The sequence below is a fragment of the Zingiber officinale genome, chromosome 4B, assembly GCF_018446385.1.
Source record: "Zingiber officinale cultivar Zhangliang chromosome 4B, Zo_v1.1, whole genome shotgun sequence".
NCBI lineage: Eukaryota > Viridiplantae > Streptophyta > Magnoliopsida > Zingiberales > Zingiberaceae > Zingiber > Zingiber officinale.
In genome coordinates this window covers 54,694,890-54,704,039 of record NC_055993.1, presented here as the reverse complement: position 1 = coordinate 54,704,039, position 9,150 = coordinate 54,694,890, and positions in this window count along the sequence as shown.

Genomic DNA, 9,150 nt, shown 5'->3' with positions numbered 1-9,150 from the left:
TATTTGTTTGTGAAGATTTAGATGTACTGTATATACTCCCGATTTATTGGTTATACTTGGTTGAGCAGGTTAATGAAGTTCCATGTTATTGATTATACTTTTGGTTAGCTGGTGATTATATTGGGACACTTACATTGGTTAGTAAGTATTTTACCTGAGATTGCATCCTTTGTTCTCCTGTCAATATATTATCCATGCATTATGTTCTTATACCCATTGAGTATTTTATACTCACTATCCATTATTTTTCTTTGATCCTCCAAGTTAGCAGATAAAGGATGTGTGTCGCTTAGAGGTCCTGATTGTTAGTCTGCTCGAGTTGGATTTATGTTGTGTTATTTTATTTTATTATTTCTATTGCTTATGGTTATCATTTCTCTCTGTTCTAGATTTTTGAGTATGTTCACATGTACATGCATACATACACGCATTATCATTCTTTACTTGTTGTGTTGTCTTTAAGTGATTTGATATTAATTATTTCATATATTATCACTAGGGAGTACTGTCCATTCTGGTTTGGCGGATAAGTATACCCTTGAAGCATGACAGTTATACCTAACTGTAAGATGACCTGATATGTAACACCCCACCCTCCTCCCTACTAGTCTGTGAGGGTGGAGCGCTACTGGACTACTAACTATACTTAACTAAAGTTGTTCACATGAAAATATCTATGCTTAAAACTCTCAAAATTCAAAGCATACAATATGTAACAGCGGAAAACATACTACTCAAGCATACGTTCACAACTAAAACTATACATCAATCTGAACATGCTAGAAACTGTATATATAAATCTACACAAGCATGCAACAATGATACAACTCAGATAATAAACCAATGTGCATAGCAATTAAAAGAAAGAGTTCTAAACATAAGATATCCAATGAAAATCTAACAACATGAAAGAATGGTTCCAATATTCTGAATACAAAGTCTTAATGAATTATTAAACTAAATCCCAAGGCTTCCATAGTCCAAACATCACACATCCATCCACACCTTCTTGTCGCCTTCCTTCGCTATAGATTTTCCTTTCCTTTATATACAGTAAGAGGAAATGCAACTATAAGCAAAAATGGTTAGTAAGCGCTATCTAACTCACAAAACTCGAATATGCATGTGAATATACTGAAATGCTAAACATATAAAGCTGCTCATCTAATAGCAAATAACAGCAAGAAAATTCTAAATAACACGCTAGCATAAAAGAAACTAAACTTGCTGAATTTTAAACTTATGTGAAGCTTATTTTACTTGTTTAAAATCTTATACTTTTATACTTGAAAATAATAATCTTTCGGGCCCAGGCTTAGTACCAATGCTCGCTCCCTAATAGAAACTGAGGTAGCGAGCCACCAATCCTACGAGGGTAAAGACCTTAGTCTTACCAGGGCCAAGACCTCGGAAACGGTCACCTGGATTTGTTTAACGACAACCTCGAAAGTCGGGTACTAGCCTTCTCAAGTAAAATACTTGTTACTTGTTAATACTTATAATAAAAGATTGCCTTATACAAATCTACACTGAAATGCCTATTAACCCTGCACTGAAATGCTCAATAAAACTTCACTGAAGTGCTTAACAAATTTGCACGGAAATGCTTAATAAAACTGCACTGAGATGCTTAACAAAACTGCACCGAGATGCTTAATAAAACTGCACTAAGATGCTTAATAAAAACTGCACTGAGATGCTTAATAAAACAATGACAAACTAAAACTGAATGCTTCAACCTAAAACTGCAATGCTAAACAATTGAAAAACTGCAATGCTAAACAATTGAAAAATTGCAATGCTAAACCATTGAAATACTGCAATGCTAAACAAATCAAAAACTACAATGCCAAACAAATCTAAAACTGCAATACTAAACATATCTAAAATTGCAATGCTAAACATATCTAAAACTATGATGCTAAACAAATCTATGACAAACTGGTCTAATAGCATGGTAAACACACTAATCGTTCCTACTAAAGAGTTCCATAGGAAACTAAACAGCAGATCCAGATTAAACACTAAGGAAGAAACTAAACTGCATGCTCAAAACAAACAACCTACACAGTAGCTCCAAATTTAACAGTAAGGAAGAAACTAAACTATATGCTCAAAATTAATCCAAACCATTATATGTTCATTGCCTAATAACAGAATCTGAAATCTACAAGGCTTGAAGGAAATCCAACCCACATGCTTAAACTAAACTAATCATTCTCTTTCTTTCTTTAGGGTTCACGACAGCAAGCACAAAAACAATCTCCCTTACAAACATGCTTCGAAAATCAAGAAGAAAATAATAATCCAAATCCTCAATTCACGGCAGCAAGGAAAGAAAATCTCGGAACAACTCTTACTGCAGGTGAGAGCACTTACCCTTGTGTTCTTGGACTCACCATCGAAGAAGAAGACTTCTAGGGTTTCGGAGAATCTCGCAAACTTCGGCCTCTTCTTCGTGCCTACGGGTTCTTCACAACGAGAGGATCGTGAGGACAGAAAGAACTCTCAGATTTGACCCTTGGCCGGCCGCCAGAGACAAAACCTAGCTCCGGCTTCGTTTTCGCCCGAGCAGAGACACCGCAAGCAGTCGGGAGAAGAGAAAAGGATTTAGGTCACGGCAATTAACCCTAAGTTCTTCTCTTAACTTATCCCTTTTAATACCTAAACATTTCTGTTATCAACTACTACTTAAATTAATTTCGCTATCTATTTTATCAGCACGACCTTGCTGGGTTCCTGGTCATTGAGCTTTGCTTAAGTCTCAGATCGGGTCGGAGGTCACAGGTTCGAACCTCGGGCGAACCTCCTTATTTTTTGAAACTTCTTTCTTTTGGTAAAAATACCAAACGAACTCTGAAAATTGCATAAAAATACTCTAAAAATTCCTAAAAATCTCTAGAATATTTCTAAAGCATTTCTAAATATTTTTAAGAACTATTAGGACTCGTAATGAGAAACTTTGGGTTGTTACATGATAAACTATTTATAGTTAGTATGTAAGCTAGATATTAAACCTGTGCTAAGGAATCTCATCTCAAACTTTTAAAAGAATTTTCAAATATCTAAAAGGTACACAAAATATAAGAATGTCGTAACCTAGGACAACTAACTTTGACCTTTTAGGATATTCTGAGTCAGACTATGTTGGCTCTAAATTAGATGGAAAAAGTATAAATGGTGGATGTCAATTACTTGGACCATCAATTGTCAGCTGGTTTAGTAGAAAATAACATTGTGTTGCATAATCTATAACTGAGGTAGAATATATAACTATAAGTGAGTGTGTAGCATAATTATTATAGATGATACACACATTACAAGACTTTAACTTAAATTATTAACATACAAAAATCTTTAGTGATAACATAAGTCCAATAAACTTAACAAAAGTTAAAGAACCAAACTTAGAGAGGTAAAACACCATTTTGTAAGAGATCATGTTGTTGGTGCGGTTAGCACTAACGGTCGAACCCAGGTTTTGATGAATGACAAAATAGGTTAAGTTAGTTTTGCTGTTGATCCAACACTCCAACCGAATCGAGGAACATAACGTGCTTCGAATGCTACAAAAAGGGGCACTACAAGAACGAGTGTCCAAGATTGAAGAACGATAAAACGAAGCCGACCAAAAAGAAGGCCCTCAAAGCAACGTGGGATGACTCATCTTCAAAAGAATCGGAGGACGAAGATCAGAAGAACCAGAGTTACCTCGTGCTGATGGCCCGCGAAGCAGAGTCGGAGGACGAATAGGAAGACGGGTCCGAACCCGAATCAAGCCATGAGTCCGTACTCGTTTCTGAAGGTCCCGAAGAGGTATACCTAAATTTAAATAGAAAGTTTTTAAAAATTATTTCTTGTTTAAATAGCAAATTAGTTAAATCTGAAAATGAAAAAAAAATTCTCCTTGAGGAGAATTAAAATCTCAAGGAACAAATAACAAATAATAATCCAACTCAAGATCTAACACTTGAGGAGGAAAATTTGACACTAAAATTAGAAATTAACAAATTAAAAGATATGTTAGAAAAATTCACAACAAGATCTAAGAACCTAGATCTAATCTTAAATAACCAAAAAGTAATTTACAATAAAACTGGACTTGGTTATAAGTCAAGCTCAAATAAAACATTTAAATCATTAATAACCCAACACAAACCAACAAATAAACCTTGGGTTCCGAAAGCGTGTTTAACCATGCAAGTAGGACTTAATCAATACTACATACCTAAAGAAAAAATATACTATATAAAATTAGATAATTCAAATAAAAAACCTAAATACAAATCTAAATCAACAAATTCAAAAACTAAACATTTTAAACTCCACCAAAATTTAGAATATCATGAAGTTAAATATAACTATAAAAGAAATAAACATAAACCTAGAAAGAAAAATTAAATTAAAGGCCAATAATTCAGGGGGAGGCGCCAGAAAAGCTGGCACCTCCAAAACTAACCAACCCGGAAGGGTAACCCAAACTAATCTACCCGACAGGGTGTTGGGTTTTTCAGGCGGTAAAAATCGCTTTTTGCGTTGCGGAAACCCCCAAACCCCCGCCACCATATCCGTGCGAAGAATAAAATTTCGTAAAACTTCGAGTATGAGTTTTCTAATCAAGATCTACACTAGATCTACAAAGGAGAAGAGTTTGCCCTTGATGCGAAGCCCTTCGCGTAATCCCGCTCGTCCAAGTGATGCCGGATCTCAAGGTTGTCAAGTGTACAACCCTCTATGTGTATCCACACGAACAAGTCGATGGAGAGAACCTCTAAGGATGTGGTAGCAACCTTAGAAGATCAGTAACCATGGAGGAGAGGGAGAGAAGAGAAGAGCTTGAGGAAGAAGATAGGAGTTTCAACACAAAATGAAACTTACCCCTTGAATGAAAGTGGCCGACCACTTTTGAGTGGTTTGTAACCTCCATGGGATGCCAAGAGTCACAACTCTTGGTAACTCCCATGAGGTGGCATCCCACTTAAGCAACCATGATGATGTGGAGCATCATCATTGGCCCACTTAATGTCAACTCACTAATGAGGTGGCAAATGGTCAAGTCAAACTTGAACCTTCATCTTCCTCTCAAGTCAAGTCAAACTTGACCACTTCTCTCCCATGGTTGATCAAATCTAACCATTGGTTCAAGTCAATTTTAATTTAATGAATCTCTATTCATTGATTTAAATTAATTAAATGAGTCTAAGTCCAAATTAGGCTCACTTAACACATGAACAAAATTGAGTCCAACTCAATTAGCCTAATTTGGATTACTCTTAATCCAATTTGGTTCATCACATGAACCTAATCCTTTAGGTTCATCAAATGAACCTAATCTCCATTTAATTGCCCTTTGTGTGTGACCCTATAGGTTCTTATAACGTTGGCAATGCTCCTAAACCTATTTAGAAGCATAAGTAAGGAGTGGTATCTTGCAACACATCATTACTAACCAAGTTATAAGAATGTTGAGATCCAACATCACCTTGTGACTACTAATTGTGACTCTTCACAATATATGACAAGTGTCCTCCTATCCTTGACATCTAGATTGATCAATGTGAGGCATAGACCGTGTCATCCTCTAATCAATCTAAATCTTTAGCTCTAAGTAGACTCATTCAATCAAATGAGCTCAACATTTCATATTTACTCATTTAGGCATGGCCATGCACTTAGTGGTCTCACTCTATCAAGAATATCGATGTCTCTCCCATCATATAGGAGGGATAGATCCCATCTACATCACTCACATCCCTCCGCATAATTTGTTACATACCCAGTAATCGCCTTTATAGTCCACCCAGTTACGGGTGACGTTCGACGAAGCCAAAGTACGTATCTCCTTATGTAGGGAACCATGGTGACTTCAGGTCCAAGTACTAGTAGTCATACTAATAGCCACATGAGAAAGTATATGACACTCATATAACGATCCATGATACTTTGTCATGGCGGGTCATTCAATATACATTCTCCAATGTATACCCATGTGTCAACTTGATATCTCTATATCCATGACTTGTGAGATCAAGTCATCGAGTTGACCTACATGCTAGTCTTATCGCTTTAACATTGTCTCTGAATGTTAATATTTGACTAGAAATGATTAAGAGTAGTGTTCCCTATATCATCTCACTATCGATTCAACTAATCGATTGATATAGGTAAAAACCTTCTACTCAAGGACGCTATTATACTTAGTTATTTGGTACCAATACAAGTAAGTATAATAACAAAAAACAAATGCCTTTATTTATATACAAAAATATGATACAACGAGTTCATACAATAATCATCAAATGATTGGCTCTTGGGCTCTAACTAACAATCTCCCACTAGCACTAGTGCCAATCAGTGTAAGCTCTAAGCCCCAATGACCTAGTGTGACTATCATGCTTTTTCTGTGCCAAAGCCTTGGCCAAGGGATCTACGATGTTAGCCTCTGTAGGTACTCTGTAAATCTTCACATCTCCTCTCTCGATAATCTCTCGAATGAGATGGAAGCGCCGTAGAATGTGTTTGATCCGCTGGTGTGAGCGAGGTTCCTTGGCCTACGCAAGTGCTCCATTTTTGTCACAATAGAGCTCAATAGGGTCAGCGATGCTAGGAGCCACCCAACTTCAGTGATGAACTTGTGGATCCAAACTGCCTCTTTTGCTGCCTCTGATGCAGCAATATACTCGGCCTCTGTTGTAGAATCAGCGACTGTGTCCTGCTTTGAACTCTTCCAGCTCACAGCACAACCATTTATGCAAAACATGAACCCTGACTGTGATTGATAATCATCTTGGTCGGTTAGGAAGCTGGCATCACTGTAATCCTTTACAGCTAGCTCGTCATCGCCTCCATATATCAAGAAATATTCTTTAGTCCTTCTTAAGTACTTAAGAATATTCTTGACCGCTATCCAGTGACTTTCACCTGGATCTGATTGGTATCTGCTCGTCATGCTCAAAGGATATGATACATCAAGACGAGTACATAGCATGACATACATGATAGATCCTATGGCTGAGGCATAAGGGATCTGATCCATGCGGTCTCTCTCCACTCTAGAAGAGGGACCTTGAGTCTTCGAAAGACTCACTCCATGTGACATCGGCAGAAATTCCTTCTTGGAGTTCTGCATGGCAAACCATAGGAGTACCTTGTCAATATATGTACTCTGACTTAGGCCAAGCAATCTCTTAGATCTATCTCTATAGATCTGTATGCCAAGAATACGGGTGGCATCACCTAAGTCCTTCATTGAGAAACAAGTCTCTCGCCAAGTCTTTACAGACTGTAGCAAAAGGATGTCATTCCCAATGAGTAGTATGTCATCTACATACAATATAAGGAAGACAACTGTGTTCCCTACAACCTTCTTGTAGACACATGGTTCATCTTCATTCTTGATGAAACCAAACTGCTTAATTGCATCATCGAATCGAAGATTCCAGCTCCGAGAAGATTACTTTAGTCCATAAATGGACCTATGCAGCTTGCATACTCTGCTAGTATGCTGTGGATCTACAAAACCCTCAGGTTGTGTCATGTACACATCCTCGAGCAGGTTTCCATTCAGAAACGCGGTTTTGACATCCATCTGCCATATCTCATAGTCATGGTATGCTGCAATAGCAAATATGATCCAAATGGACTTAAACATCGCTACTGGAGAAAAAGTTTCATCATAGTCAATACCATGAATTTGCTTGAAACCTTTAGCTACCAAGCGGCCCATATAAGTAAGTCCATCCATGTCAGTCTTTCTCTTAAAGACCCACTTACACCCAATGGGTTTTACGCCCTTAGGTGGATCAACCAAAGTCCATACTTGGTTAGTGTACATGGATTCCATCTCGGATCTCATGACTTCTAGCCATTTCTCGGAATCTGGTCTCATCACAGCTTCCTGATAGGAGGTGAACTCATCCTCTATGAGCACAACGTCATCATGGTCAGACAAGAGAAATGAGTATCTCTCAGGCTGACGACGTACCCTATCAGACCTGCGAAGAGGTATGTCTACTTGAACTGGTTTTGTTCCTCAACTCCTTGTGGAACAACATCATCCACAACACATTTTTCTAGTTCAACATCCATCGAGGTTTCAGTGCTATTGTTCGCATCTTGAACTTCTTCAAGATCGAATGTACTCCCACTAGTCTTTCTAGAAACAAAATCCCTTTCTAGAAATACCCCAGTCTTAGCCACAACTACCTTGTGTTGACTGGGAATGTAGAAGTAATATCCCTTAGTTTCCTTGGGATATCCAATAAAATAGCACTTGTCAGATTTAGGTCCCAGTTTGTCCGAGACCTGACGTCGAACGTAAGCCTCACAACCCCAAATCCTCATAAAAGACACCTGAGCATCTCTCCCAGTCCATATCCTATATGGTGTCTTTATCACAGCCTTGGATGGAACTCGGTTGAGTATAAAGGCTGTCGTGTCTAGAGCATAGCACCAAAGGAATGTAAGAAGATCTGTGTGACTCATCATAAGATATGATTCCTCCTTTCAGATAGACCATTCCACTGTGGTGTTCTAGGAGGAGTGAGTTGGGATAGAATCTCACACTCAGCTAGATAGTCATGAAACTCATAGCTAAGGTATTCCCCACCTTGATCTGATCGAAGTATCTTAATACTCTTGCCAAGATGGTTTTGTACTTCATTCTTGAATTCCTTGAACTTTTCAAAGGATTTTGATTTATGTGTCATCAAGTACACATAACCATATCAACTGAAGTCATCAGTAAATGTAATGAAGTACCTATAACCACCTCTAGCAGCGACATTGAAAGGGCCACATACATCACTATGTATAAGACCTAACAAGTCAGTCGCTCTCTCAATGTATCCACTAAAGGGAGTCTTGGTCATCTTGCCTAGTAGGCATGACTCGCATGTCTCATATGATTCAAAATCAAATGAGTCCAGCAAACCATCTTTATGGAGCTGGGATAAGCGCTTGTTATTAATATGACTTAAGTGACAGTGCCAGAGAAAGGTTTGGTTCATGTCATTTAACTTGAACCTCTTGGTACTTATGTTATAGATAGGGCTCTCAAGGTCTAGAATATAGAGTCTATTCATCAGAGGTGCACTACAATAGAACATATCATTTAAATAAACTGAACAACATTTGTTCTTTATTATAAAT